The sequence below is a fragment of the Podarcis filfolensis genome (assembly GCF_964270895.1).
Source record: "Podarcis filfolensis genome assembly, chromosome: 9".
NCBI classification, from domain to species: domain Eukaryota; kingdom Metazoa; phylum Chordata; class Lepidosauria; order Squamata; family Lacertidae; genus Podarcis; species Podarcis filfolensis.
The window spans coordinates 28,618,405-28,633,529 of NC_139610.1; the positions used below are offsets into that span (position 1 = coordinate 28,618,405).

A 15,125-nucleotide genomic window follows, 5' to 3' on the forward strand; every position below is an offset into this window, starting at 1 on the left:
TTATCTTTTGTAAACTGCTTTGTAGTTTTTTTACAATTAAGTGGTGTATAAATTTTATGACTTTATTTTGGTCATTGGACCATTTCTTTGGTCAATCCTTTTGTATGAAAAGGAATTGCAGGCCTCTTTACCTCTACCACACATCTTTGCTGGCCATTATGGCAGTTGCTTCAGCACCACTTCTTTTTAAAACAATCTTCTTCCTGTTGACTACCTGAAGCTAGACAATCAAGAGGTTTCCATGCAGTTTTCTGGTTCTGGGTCTATAATTTAGGTATTTGTGGGCAGATGCTAGTAGGATGGCCTGGGATGCTAATGCTCACTAAACAACCTAGGAATAAATATCTGAATGTGCATCCCCTTGAAAGCAATGCAGTATAGATAGGCAGTATTTACACTCAGATGAACATTTTGATGAACAGTTCATAATACAGTAAGTGACAGTTTCTACATTTTGACCTCCTGAATTGAAATGGGGTGCCTGTCTTGCCATGCTGTGCTGGAATTTAATGTCCTGCCAATGCAGTGTGTCCTTGGCAATAGGCCAAATCATGTCCAGCTCCACCACAAACAAGACTGTACCTCTCTAAAAGTCACCAAAGCATGTGGCATGAAAATTTCCACAAAACCTAGGTTCTCACCTAATGAGAAATGGGAAGAAGATAAAATCCTCAAATGCTAAATTCCAACTCCTAGTGATCAGGGCCACTGGTCCCATCACTTCCTGGCAAATAGAAGGGGAAGAAATGGAGGCAGTGAGAGATTTTACTTTCTTGGGTTCCGTGATCACTGCAGAAGGTGACAGCAGTCATTAAATTAAAAGACGCCTGCTTCTTGGGAGAAAAGCAATTACAAACCTAGACAGCATCTTAAAAAGCAGAGACATCACTTTGCCAACAAAGGACCGTATAGTTAACTATACGGTTTTCCCAGTAGTGATGTATGGAAGTGAGAGCTGGACCAGAAAGAAGGCTGATCACCGAAAAATTGATGCTTTTGAATTATGGTGCTGGAGGAGACTCTTGAGAGTCCCATGGACTGCAAGAAGATCAAACCTATCCACTCTGAAGGAAATCAGCCCTGAGTGCTCACTGGAAGGACAGATCCTGAAGCTGAGGCTCCAATACTTTGGCCACCTCATGAGAAGAGAAGACTCCCTGGAAAAGACCCTGATGCTGGGAAAGATGGAGGGCACAAGGAGAAGGGGACGACAGAGGACGAGATTGTTGAACAGTTTTCTCGAAGCTACCAGCATGAGTTTGACCAAACTGTGGGAGGCAGTGGAAGACAGGAGTGCCTGGTATACCCTGGTCCATGGGGTCATGAAGAGTTGGACACGAGTAAACAACAGCAAAAGTGATCATTAGATTTTCACACCTGGCAAGTTCAATTCCTACCCTATGCTACAGAACAAACACAAACAGGTCTCATTTTCTGAACACCATGTATTTCCACTAAATTGTTATGTTAGATGAGCGTTTGCATAACGAGCTCACAATTTCCATTATATCCTATGGGGACATTTATATGCCAAAAGCCCTCCCCCCCCAAATTGCTTCCAAAAATGGCTGCAGCCAACCAGTAAAAGAGAGACAAAGGAAAAGCTGTCCTGCTCCCTTATTTGTCCAATCTCTCTTCCCCTTCCTTCTCTCCATAGTCTACCAGAAAATGGCTGTCGCCAACCAGCAAAACAAAAAAAGTCAGGGAAAACTCTGGCTGTTCAGATAGCTGAATCAGCCATGCATATAGTGAGCTTTGGGCATAATTATTTGTATTTGGATAAGTGAATTTTCACATAATGAGAGGGCAGATAGTGGAAGCTGTGTGCAGTAGGAATTGCCTATCTAATAAATTGCCTTCTGTTTTTTGCTGAACATGAAATAATTTTAAAAATACAAATTTTACTTTTTAAAAATTCCCTTTATCACATTCTGGACAATAAGCATCCCCATTAAAAATAAATTATTTTATTGGTACCTTCACCTGGGGGTGATTTTAAGCAATTCAGGTTCCCCTGGATTGTGTCACCCTATTTGTTCCTGACTGTCAGAAGCTAAGTAGCTGAACTGGCTTAGTTTCCAGTTGGATGGCGTTTTGTAAAGCACTTCATGCACTGGAGGAATCTGGAGCAGAGACTAAGACCAATATTAATCTTTGTTGATCGGGAAGAATGCCAGGAGTAGATATTTGAAGACAAGGATTAATATGGGAATGTAGAAGAAATCCTTCCTTAGTCTTAGCCTTTTATTTTAAACAAGAACACTGGAATCTACAAGATACTGGTGCTCTTACATTTCAGCAGTGCTCCTTCTGCGTGTCGCACTCTTATTACTAATACCTGTGGTGTCCATGCGTCAGATGAAAAGCTTCTCCTTCTAACGTCTCCATTGTAATGTGGAAACTCCTCTCTCCACCTAACACATTTGCTAAGGCCACTTTAAAAATAAGTTTCACATAATTTCCAACAGAAATATGGACAGCAATGAAGCAAGATTCAAGTTAACTAAGAAGCATAAATAGTTGTAAAGAAAACAAGTTCTTATGCCCATATCTAGTAGCAGCTAGTTCCAACTTAAGAGAGTAGTATAAATTTAATGCTCAAGGGCTGGCATCACTGTATGGTTGCTGAAGCTTCTGCACCCACCTCAATTTTCTTCCCTCTACGGCCTCCTGGGGGTTGGAGCTATGACAGCTGCCTGGGCGAAGAAGAGGAAGCAGTAGTAGCAAATTCTCCTAGCTGCACTGATCAACTACCTGCTTATAAACCAAGCAAGAACAGCTAGGAGGAATAAATAATGACTGCCTCTCCACAGGCTACTGATCAGTTGCCCATCCAGTAGCACAAAAGACAGCAGCTTCCATCAGGGATAACTTTGAGGGGGGGGGAGAGAAACTTATGGTGGTGGAACTTGGCTGCGGGTCCTTTCAAACCTGGAACCAGCCCTGATAATGCTGGTTTTCTGCTAACCATCATGCCATCAGAAGCTGGTAGCAAGACAATACTTAGATCCTCCCCTCCTATAACAAATTCCACCCCATGGAATTCTTAACCCTGCTGTTAAGATATATTAGGAAAGGCCTTGACCAGAGTTGAAGCTATCCAAGGTATTTGCTTAACCAGGATTTACAATCTTTAACATGAATAAACAGGTTTCTCATCTTAACCAGACTGAAGTAACTTCAGCTGCAGTCAAGAGAGGCACTTGTATAAACATTAACCACTATGTGAAGTGTATGTTTGTCTAAAAGGGTATGAGAGAGATGCACCAGGGAAGGCAGAGATTATAAGGAACCTGCAAAAGTACAGGCTTTTCCTAATCTGTTAGGACAGTGGTTTTCAACCAGCGTGCCGTGGCACCCTGGGGTGCCTTGAATGATGGCCAGGGGTGCCACAGGTAACACTGACGTCTGTCCCTCGTTCCTTCCCGCCCTCCTCTGATGCTGTCTCACATCTCTGCCTCCCAAAGGCTTGCACAGCTGTTTGTTGCAGAAGCCCTGGCTACAAGCACTGCAAGCGAATGGTGCCTCTGGGGCAGGGGGATGCTGGTTGTTGAGTTGAGGCGGCCTTGGAGCAAGCAAGCAAGCAAGCAAGCAAGCAAGCAAGCAAGCAAGCAAGCGGGTGAGGGAGCCCCACCAGCCAGTCCTTGCTATTGGGAATGGACAGGCACCTTTCTTTGGGGCGGGGGGGGTCAGCTCAGAGACCACAGGCGGCAGCAGTGGTTGCACAGAGGACTCTCAAGGAGAGGGGAGAGGAGGCTGAGGGAAGACTCCACAAGGGAGGGTGTTTGAAAAAGGGTGAGAGGCTGCCAGCTCTGCAGGTTAAGGGGTAACATAACTGGGCTCCTGAGCCCTGCAGGGATGCCACTGAAAGAAGGTCAAGAGAGCTGTGAACTCAAAAAAGGTTGAAAACCTCTGTCTTACAATATGCATTCTTAATCTGCACCAGCAACTGCCCCACCCTAAAATATTTGGATACGGGCATTCATAAATCAGCAATACTCAAATTCCACATGCATATAAGCTTAGGCGCTTTTGTCTATGTGGGAATCATTATTCTATTTCAAACACTACTGGTACCATCAGTATAATCAGATGTAGGTATATACACTTACAGAATATCACTACTTTCAGGTGGGATTCAAATACATACTGGCAAATTCAGGGTGCTCAATTAAAGCTGATTTGGATCTCTTGCACAACAAAAACACTTTCTCCAAAGATTGGACTGTTTGCAGTAAGGGATGAGAAAGTGATGAGAAAATGCAGTAGAAAGTATGGGGTTGCTTTGAGGCATGGAACATGGCTGAATCCCCAAGGACATGCTCTACAAGGAGCTGGCTTCAGGTGCTAGGCCCGTTGGAAGACCAACTCTGCATTACAAAGATGTCTGCAAACTTGAAGAAGAACAAGGATTTGGATTTGATATCCCGCTTTATCACTACCCGAAGGAGTCTCAAAGCGGCTAACGTTCTCCTTTCCCTTCCTCCCCCACAACAAACACTCTGTGAGGTGAGTGGGGCTGAGAGACTTCAGAGAAGTGTGACTAGCCCAAGGTCACCCAGCAGCTGCATGTGGAGGAGCGGAGACGCGAACCTGGTTCACCAGATTACGAGTCTACCGCTCTTAACCACTACACCACACTGGTTCTCTGACATGAAGGCTGGTAACATCAACCCTGTCATGTGAGATTCCTCTGCAAATGACTGAAGTTCCTAGACCCAGATAGTCAGGTTGTGCATCCATAGCAGTGACCAGAGAAGAAATGACTGCTGGGGGCGGGGGAGTGCAGAGAGAATAAATGCCATGGTGCAGCAGCACAACTGGATGCCTTCATCTGCCCAGCTGCAACAAAACACGTCTCTCCATATCAGTCTCTACAACAGGCATGGCCAAACTTGGCCCTCCAGCTGTTTTGGGACTACAACTCCCATCATCCCTAGCTAACAGGACCAGTGGTCAGGGATAATGGGAATTGTAGTCTCAAAACAGGTGGAGAGCCAAGTTTGGCCATGCCTGCTCTACAGCCACAGCAGGCGCTGTAACTCTCCAACACTTTGTCTTCACTCCCAAAGGCACACTCGTCCATTGTCTCCCAAGACAAACTGATGCCAACAACATGTTCCACAAGCTTTGAGGCAACATTATCCAGCCATCCCATAAACAAATCAGAGTGAATGCTTATTAAATATAGAAATGTAACAAATATAACATAATAATGATAATAAATGGTCAGCATCATCTGATCTCGCTTCAAACACATCAAGATGAGTGCTCATTAAACACGCCATCTGGCAGCACTCAGAATTGGTGAAAAAGAATGTCTTCCATTACCTTGGAATCCTATCACTTCAGTTCTCCAAGTAAGAAACATGAGCAAATATTAACAATATGTTTTTATATTACTGAGGGGAAAAATTAAAGGAGAGTACAACAGCATAACCTTGGGCCAGTCACACTTCTTTGAAGTCTCTCAGCCCCACTCACCTCACAGAGTGTTTGTTGTGGGGGAGAAAGGGAAAGAAGAATGTTAGCCGCTTTGAGACTCCTGAAGGGGAGTGAAAGGCACGATATCAAATCCAAACTCTTCTTCTTCTTCTTCATAGCTAAAGTCACACCTCAAACTAGCTGGCATATGCACAAAAGAGCACTTAAAAGAAAACTTCCATTTGTTCATATTCTGTCATTCTACAAAAATGAAGATCTTCTCGTTTCCATATCCTTCATCTCCCCTTTAAGCACTGAGATGTGGTTTCCTCAAAAGCAAAATACTCATTAGGTTACTTGTCTGACACAAGCAGATCTTGAATCAATTTAGCAAGCATGAGTTATAATTGACTTGGAAAGGAATTATTTCTGTTTATGAGCCTCCTCAGATGTGTAGCCAAAGGGACCATTTAGAAATGTTTCAGCCAAGTCAGATATACAAACGCAATATCTAGCACTCAGGAAAATTATAGCATGTAGATTTATGTCATTTCCCAAGAACTCTGTTTCCACAAATGAATGAATGGAACAGAAACACTACAAATATGAACACACACGTCAGATGAAGATTTGAATTATTCTTCCTCTCAATGTCTAATAATTGAGATTTAACAACTGTTTGTTTCAATATGCCACATTAGAATATGCAGTGCTAGTTTGTAGAAAATTGGTCTAAGGTAGGATAGTAGGCTTAATTCTATTATTCATGATATGGAATCATGAACCAACTGCAATTTTATCAATCAAATACATGCCTTTGAGTTCAGTTCTAAACATATTGTTTGTTTTGACTTCAATTTCTCTCAAATAAGTTGCTCACCTTGACAACTATAAAGCCCAATAAAGAAGTCCCATTAAGTTTTATGCAACTTTCTTCCAAGTAAATATACACAGGTGGAATAAATATTAATCAGAAGTAACTTCCATTGATTTCAGTGAGGTTTTCTCTCGTTAGTGAGTACAGGATTACAGACTGAACACCGTGGAACTTACTTCTAAGGGATGGTACTGCATGACATATATCAGTACTGTACACTGGCACAACTGGCTGTAAAAGATTGCCATTATTTAATCCTGAAGTATTGCCTATTGTTACCACAATGACTATATTGCTGTAGTGCATGGAAATATGTTTCTGGTTTCTACAAATCTGACAATTCTATCCAGAAATACTGATCATATCTGAAATAAGCATGGTCCCAGAAATTCCACCCATAATCTAGATCCACATACATATAAAAAGGTAAAGGTAAAGGGACCCCTGACCGTTAGGTCCAGTCGCGAATGACTCTGGGGTTGCGGCACTCATCTCACTCTTTAGGCCGAGGGAGCCAGCGTTTGTCTGCAGATAGCTTCTGGGTCATGTGGCCACCATGACTAAGCCGCTTATGGCGAACCAGAGCAGCACACGGAAATGCCGTTTACCTTCCCGCTGGAGCAGTACCTATTTATCTACTTGCACTTTGACGTGCTTTCGAACTGCTAGGTGGGCAGGAGCTGGGACCGAGCAATGTGAGCTCACCCCGTCGCGGGATTCGAACCACCAACCTTCTGATCGGCAAGCCCTAGGCTCAGGGGTTTAGCCACAGCGCCACCCGATATACAAATATAATAATAAATAAATTATGAATTCCTCTATGACATATGGAGAATGATTTTAAAAGAAAAATTGTTTATTAATGATTGTCATGTTGGGCAAAATCAACACTGCCACAGATACAATCATGCTCCTGAAGTATGTACCAGCCAGCAAATGACTTTCAACATTTGCTTACAGCGTAATCCTAACCATCTCCACTCAGAAGTAAATACTACTGAACCCAATGGGGCTTGCTCCCAGGTAAGTGGGATTAGGATTTCTGCCTGAATAAACCGTTTAGTGCTTGTACAATGATTCTAGTTCAACATACTGCAAATCATTTTGACTTTTAGTGTGCACCACTGTTGGTTATAGAAACTGGGGTCAATTCTGTCACATCTTCTGTGAGTTTAAGTCAATATTACTCAAGTGTGTAAAATTCCACCCAGTTTAAACATACAGATACCCAAGGACAACTTTGCAGAACTACAATATCCTATTCAATGGTGTTCCTTGTGATAGATGGCTGTTTTAGTGGTGACATCCATCCACAGAACTGGGAGATTATTTTCACTAGTTCTTCCTCTCCGTGCAGCTCCCTGCACACTCCCAAAACTGCTAAAGGGCTAGGATCCTTTGGAACAGCATAGAGGCAGGGGCTTCAGGGGACAAGTGAGATCAGCAATAACACTCCTTATTTCACTGACATAAGCCTTTTCTGGATCAAATAGCCATCCACCAGTGTGAGAGACAACACTGGATACAACCCAAAGAATGATACACGGCTCATCATTCAATCATTCGTTATTGCAGCCATGTATGACATGGTGCCATTTTCAATGCCTTTGGAAATAGATGGTCCCTTCTGAGATTTTTTCATTGCCAATTACATTTTAACAACATGCATTTTCCCCTCCAGTTTTTTCATAATATTCCAAGTTGTGCCACTAAAGTTACAATAGAATTAGGGATTTATCCTTTCATAATGTGAGAAGTGTTGCCCAACTCAGCTTTTAACGTTTTCTTCTAAACCATTGCCCTAATGAATTTCACCTTCATTTTTATGCTTTTCCTCACACCAACTTCCATTGGTCTTTACAGACAAGGGTGATCCTCCACCCTTCTTTTTTCACACCTGAGGTATGCAGCTGTTGTTCATTTGCAGTACCTAATTCAGGCAACACTCCCTTAGTAAGGGACACTTGATGCATGGAAATTACATACACTGCCTTGTGTTCTATTGATGAAAGGTGGGATAATACTGTATAGGCAACCCTCGATTTGTGTGGGGCTTGCATTCCAGGTCATGACATGTGACAGTGGAGCATGTATAAGCCCACTTCACCCTGTTACACTTAACGCTTCTGCCCCCGGCCTGCCTCTTCCACCTCCTTTTCCAGCCACTTCTGGGTTGCTGTGATGTGCGCATGCACAGCCACACATCAATTGGACATGCATAAATTGGCCATTGTCTGTAATACATACATGTGTGCACACCCAAACTATGATAAGTTGGGATTCAAGTGAATCCTGAAGTACTGATTGCCTGTGACAAAATTTGGATCAATATTGTAAGGGGAACTGCATCATTTTTCTCTCATTTTGTATCTTACAAAACAGCTGTTTACTCCAGCACATAACTAAACAATAGAAGTTACCAGCATGCAAACAATTAAAGAAAGTAACTGTAAATTAGTGCACAAGAATCACAATGCCTTATAGTGTGTACAAGTCCTTTGAAGGCCAAAGCTTTGTTTGTCCTACAGATAGCTTCTCCAACTGAAAAGCGTATGCCTAGAATTCATGCTCTGTTATACTCAGTCTGATCAATTAGTAATAAAGAATAATGGTTTTTATCCGTGGAGTGAGATCACCTGGGCTCACTGTTCACTCATTACTTTATAGGTTGAAATGCCAGTCTTTTATGAGTCTCTGGAGCATGCATGCCCCTTCATTACAGGGAGAAAGTAATAAGTGAATGGGGTAGCACAGCATTTATATGAGCGTGATATTTTTCTGAAAGCCCAGTAAAACAAAGCCATTCTTTACAAGGACAGGTTGGTGGGCAGGGAGGTATTGCATTCAAACAAATGCTGCATAGCCTATTCACTCTTTAATTTCTACTTGTAGTGAATGGAAGGGATATGCATGAGCAAAAGACTCATACCAAATTGAGATCTCTCTGGGGAAATTAATGAGCAAACAGGCCCGCAAGGTTGGTTCAAGCCCTAAATACTCCAGATCTGAGCTATCCCATTAGACTGTATCCTGGAAGGAACTCTATTTGTTGTCAAGAGCAAAACAAAATCTCAATTAACTCAATTACATCCCGGTATATAGAGCCTTTCTAGAGGTGTCTCTGAAAAGTGTTCCAAAAGTTTTAGTGACCTGTAGGGCAATCTGAAGAAAGCATGACCTCTAGGCTCTGCATAAGAGGCTAATCCCGCTCCATCCAAGTCTGAGGGCCAAACATGTTAATTGCATGTTAACAGGAGCTCAGGACTGTGGCAGAAAAAAGTCATACTTCCCCTCTCACCCCCAGCATTCCAAGACTGTTCAGGCTTCCCTTACCTGCTATTTACATAACAAACAAAAAAATGGGTCTGTTAATGGCATTCATTAATTCCACATCTAGCTTAGTCCCAAAATACACAAAGAAATCAGGGGAGTAAAGGATTGAGTGTCTCTTTCTCTTTTACACACACACACACACACACACAGAGAGAGAGAGAGAGAGAGAGAGAGAGAGAGAGAGAGAGAGAGAGAGAGAGAATGAATCAAGGCATAGAAGCAGTGAAGATCCACATCACTTTCATCTTCTCTAAAGCTCAGCAAAAATTGAAGCAAAACCCTTCCCCTGAGTCTTCTGAGGTCTCTCTCTCCTCTCACATTTTGCCTTGCATTTTGAGGAAGGAATGAAGTAAGCAGCTAAAGTATTAATGGTTCTCTAGCATGACTGCCAGTTCCTTATTGCATCTGGGGAAACCCTCCATGCGTAGGGAAAAGAGTAGAAGTACATAGGAACCAATAATAATACTCAAAGTAGCCAGGCTCCTTTTAGCTGCATTGCTCTCTCTCACTATGTATTCATTGCTCTCTCCACTATGTATTAAAACAAAAACCCAACCCTAAATGAAATAGACAATAATGATGTGTGTGTTTTCTGATAAGGTTCACATTTGCTGGCAGGGTTTCTGTGTTTTAAATGTCTCATGACAAGCAGAAGTTCAAGAGCTGCAGATACAGTGATAAAAGAGGCTAAGTCTATTGAATTTTAACCTACTGTCTAGCTATGAAAGACACATGGATGTAACTTTCAGGAGTGCTTTTGCTGTAGTGCTTTGAAAGGATATCCCCTATCAAAATAAATAAATAGAAAACAAGATGCGTGTTGAAGTTGTGCTTTTGATTAGTCAAAAATCATTGGTCAATCCACCAGTCAAATATTGTGAAATATTTGAAATGACGATCGAGTATTCTAAAAGCACTAACTCTTTAAAGCAAATAAAGGGTTTGTCTTTGACTGACTCCATTATTTAATGTCTCACTGCAGCAGTATTTCATGTGCTTTACTTCAAGCAGTACCTTCAGTTCTTTTGACAGCATTTTTGACAGCTTCCCCCCACACACACACTCGAGACCAATCCCTCACAGGAACTTACTGCTATGATGTTCTATGCCTGCTACAGGGGTAAGGGGCTAGTGGCCCTTCTTTGTGCCCTTGCCCACCACAAGTCTCTCCTGGGAAATTCCTGAGAAGTGGAGGCCTTTAGCAAAGGCCTACAATGCAGGGAGCTGCAGCAAATGTGTGTGGGGGGGGATGGACGGACTGTAGCTCACCAAGGGTACTTTCTTTTTTAATTTATCTATGATACATAATAAGAGAAAAGCATCGCTTTTTTTGCTGAGTTCTCTGCATGTGCTAGAGAGCTTAGGGATGGGGTAAGTAGCAGAGTTGGGTACATAATTATTTGAGATAAAAAAATAACAATCCAGGATTGCTTTACTCAATATAAATCTATTACAATAAAACAAAACAATAAAAAGTATAGCTATGTTTAAAACAAAATCAGCTTATAAATAAGAGGAAGCTAATCTGCACCCCCCCCCCAAATATTTCTTCCTCTGCAGGACCCTATCAATTCACCTGTGATTTGGCAGTCTAGCACCCTGATGAAGATGCAAACTGCTAAAACTCAGCCCTCAGATTGATCCATCAATGGGGGATAATATCCCCCCCCCTTCTCAGCTGATCTGCATGGATCAGCTTTGGGGCTGTGCACCTGTGTGTGCATGCATGTGTGAGTGTAGGGTGGCCAGAACCACTTTTGACTGCCACATTGTCCTTGGAGGTGAACATGCCTCTCAGGTTAGTCACCCCTCACCATAAACAGGGCATGAGACCAAATTTAGAAGTATTAAAGGACACAAGAAAAACAAAAAAATTATGTACCCAGGGAAACTTGAAGACATTTCACAGATGGGTGGGAACATTGAAAACAGCCTCTCTTGTGTTTCCTTGTACCTCAGCTGGGGGCATTTGGAAGAAGACATTTGAAAACCTAGTAACTGCTGGCTATTAAGCCAAACCAAAATTTCTTGGCTGCTGTTGAGCATGCATATAGTATCACGGGGTACTAAGGCTTGCCTTACTTTCAAAGCCATGTGGCATGGTATGTGGAGGTGGAGAGAAAGGGCCCTTGGGTTCCTGGAAGTGCTTCCATAGTTCTTTGGATCCTGGCCATATTTTTGGCAGGATGCTCTGAACTTAAAAAAAGGCTCATTATAGGGTTGGGTTTTTTTTACAACTTTAAAATGATTGAAAGATAGAGACAAACAGAGACAGACAAAGAGGCAGAGAATGTGTATAAGAGAGATCTAAGTGAGAAAATGCTTAGCTTGTGGGAGTTTGTCTACATTGCACAGAATTAAAAACCATTTAAGTTACATCTTGACATAGTTTCATAATTAACCACTGAGAACATTGGAACCTATGAAATAATCTTTAATTTATACAGTATAGACAATTTTATTGGATAGAGGGGGAAAACATTTTGCTTAATTATAATCAAATGGCAGATATAAAAACCCTTGCCCCGTGATATGTTGAAAAGCCTCTGACTGCAACTCTCTGATTAACCACTATTGTTGTCATTTTAAAAAAACCCAATTGTCTTACCTAATTTATTTCTTTAATTACATTTATATCTCATCTTTCCTCCAAGGAGCTTGAGGTGGTATACATAGTTCCCCTCCTCCCCATTTTATCCTCATAACAACCCTGTGAGGTAGGTTTGTGTGATTTTAATTGTGGTAACTGCTGGTCAACAGACATTTTGGACATTTAAAATTTTAAAAAGTTGGTTGTGACTGATCTCAATTATAACTAAAGTCCAAAGACCTGAACTTTAAAAGGCAATTAATATCAATAATGAATTTTAGTGGGAGGGAGTTATGCATGTGCTTAACTGAGAGAAATGTGAGAAATGATAGGATTTAAAAGTTCTTAACTTGATCAAATCATACTCCATGTCAGTTACTTCTAAGTAAATGTGCTTTCATATTGCAATGATAGTCTTCAAATAACTTTTCATAATATCTAAAGTTCCAGTTCAGTGGTTGAAGTCCTCACGGGAATTCACTCAAACAGTCAGCAATTTTCTAAATGCATTTACTGACTGAATTGACCCAAGAATACATAAAGCTACCATAACAACTTGTGAATTTTGGAAGAGGTCCAGTTAAAGTTTTATTCAGATCAAGAAAACTTACATATAGTATGCTTAACTAGAGGCACAGCCTTCATTTTTATCTAATTTTTACTGTAATATCTAGAACAGCCTCAGTTCTGCTTTGACTTGAACCAAGTCCAATTAAGCCGTTTCATACACCAGCTACATCACCAGCTAAAACTGAAGCTGGTAACTTACTCTTCATATTAACTTTTTTAAAAAATCTAGAGAAGAAGAGTTTGAATTTGATACCCCGCTTTATCACTACCTGAAGGAGTCTCAAAGTGGCTGACAATCTCCTTCCCTTCCTCCTGTACAACAAACACTCTGTGAGGTGAGTGGGGCTGAGAGACTTCAAAGAAGTGTGAGTAGCCCAAGGTCACCCAGCAGCTGCATGTGGAGGAGCGGAGACGCGAACCCAGTTCACCAGATTACAAGTCCACCACTCCTAACCACTACACCACACTGGCTCTCTGGGAAGTAGAATAGCAGCTGGTCCTTTGCATAGAAAATAACCATTATCTTTAAAAGATCCTTAAGAGAAGATATAGGCTGGTCAGCTAGCCGGGTCACTTTAATATTTAATGAAGTGTATTTCCATATCTGTCAAACGATAGGCTAAACCTTTAAGTACTAAAATCTACCATCATCAGTAAAATGTCCATCCAAATTTTGAAAAACTGACTGATGAGTTATGATAAAAAGAAATCAGCTTTCAAAACAGAAAGAGAAGAAGATGATAAAACTATATGATGAATTCTTTTGCAGTGATAAACCAAGCGTGGGGGGGGGGAGCTGTCATAAAAAAAGGCCAAATGTTTTTTTCCACCTCCATCAAGGTCACTTTACTGATGATATGCTCAATAATATGATAATGCATTTAACCACTTTCCTTGCATCTGACTTCGACCTTATCGCAAATCCAAATGGCCTTGTTTAACTACCCTGGCCTTTCAGCATTTCCCTGAACAAAGATAATTAAGGAGATGTACTGCCCCCTACTATCACAGGAACTGAAAGACAAATAAACTTTTAAGAGCACGGTCAGGTGTCTTTTGCAGTAACGTATAACATTTAAGCAGAGGGCAACATTAATGAAATAATGGTTAAATAATTATAAAAGGTTAACTATGTTAACTGTGTTACATAAGGCGATTTTGTTTTAGTTAAAAAGAAAGAGTGTTAAAAAGTCTTCCAGACTACATTTTACAGCTCCCCGGGCAACATTCCCCTCCTCTTAAAATCAGTTTATGACTGAAAGAGGTGTTCTGCAAAAATTAGCACAAACAATTTGGGCATGGCTACTTTCAATAAAAAGTTCATTTTAAAACTGAAATTTGCAGGACAGCTACATTTATTTCTTTTGTCTAAAATAAAAATGTACCCATGTGCGAAAGGCTTTATAACACTTGCTTCTCACTTTCTTAGTAAATCTTTTTCTTTCAACATACAAAAAACAAACCCTGTTAGTCAGGGTTCTTAAAAAATTATAGTACAAACCAGTGTGCCACATGACTAATTTCATACACCCAGCAAGGGTTGCAGCTTAATAATTTTCCATCAAATTTTAACTAGCTTGAATTATTAAATGAATGTCCGCAAAGTCTGATAGAAAAAGAACCCAAGAACTACTAAATAAAGAGGTGAAATCAATGCAATGAAAAAGGAGACATTAAAAGCTGCAATAAAAAAAAATTAAAGTTCACTCCCTTTTTCACTTTTTGCAGCAGCATAGCCAACATGGTCACTGAGCTAACATTTAAGTTAGAATCTGTTAATAAACCTGTGGGTTTCTTCTAATATCTAGCCAACCTGCCTTCCTTTCACAAATGATTGCCTCCTACCCAAATATTTTTGAACTTCAGAAAATGTTTAAAAGCATTGTGCGTAGCGGGGGGGACGGGGGACTGCTCTTTAAAGAAAAAAGTAATACCAAAAACTGTGGGTGGGTGGGTGTGTGAGAAAAGATCTAGATCTGTCTGTAATTACTTACACCTGTTTCTCCAAGATTAAGGGTACAAACCTATACATACTTACCTGAGAGTAAGCCTAACCAAACTTAGTGGAACTTACTTCTGCATAGACATGTATAGGATTGCACTGGAAAATGGTCTGTTTTTTACGGTTACCCCTTACATTTAAAATAAAATTAAAATTGGTAGAAAGGCATGCCATTTATCGTTATAAAACTTAGAAAGTGAAACTGCTGTCCATTTACAAAGTACTGTGGAGATCTGTAGTACCACTTTTTAAAACAAGTATCTATTATTGACACACCAATCTTGTCCTACTGAAATCACACAAATCAACTACTATCACCCTTATTCTAA

General features: G+C 40.9%; 1 protein-coding gene across 50 annotated transcripts in view; it reads right to left on the minus strand.

Annotated features, from left to right (window-relative positions):
• Positions 1–15,125, minus strand: part of TENM3 (teneurin transmembrane protein 3) — a 1,278,808-nt gene that overhangs the window by 210,529 nt on the left and 1,053,154 nt on the right. The window lies entirely within an intron of this gene.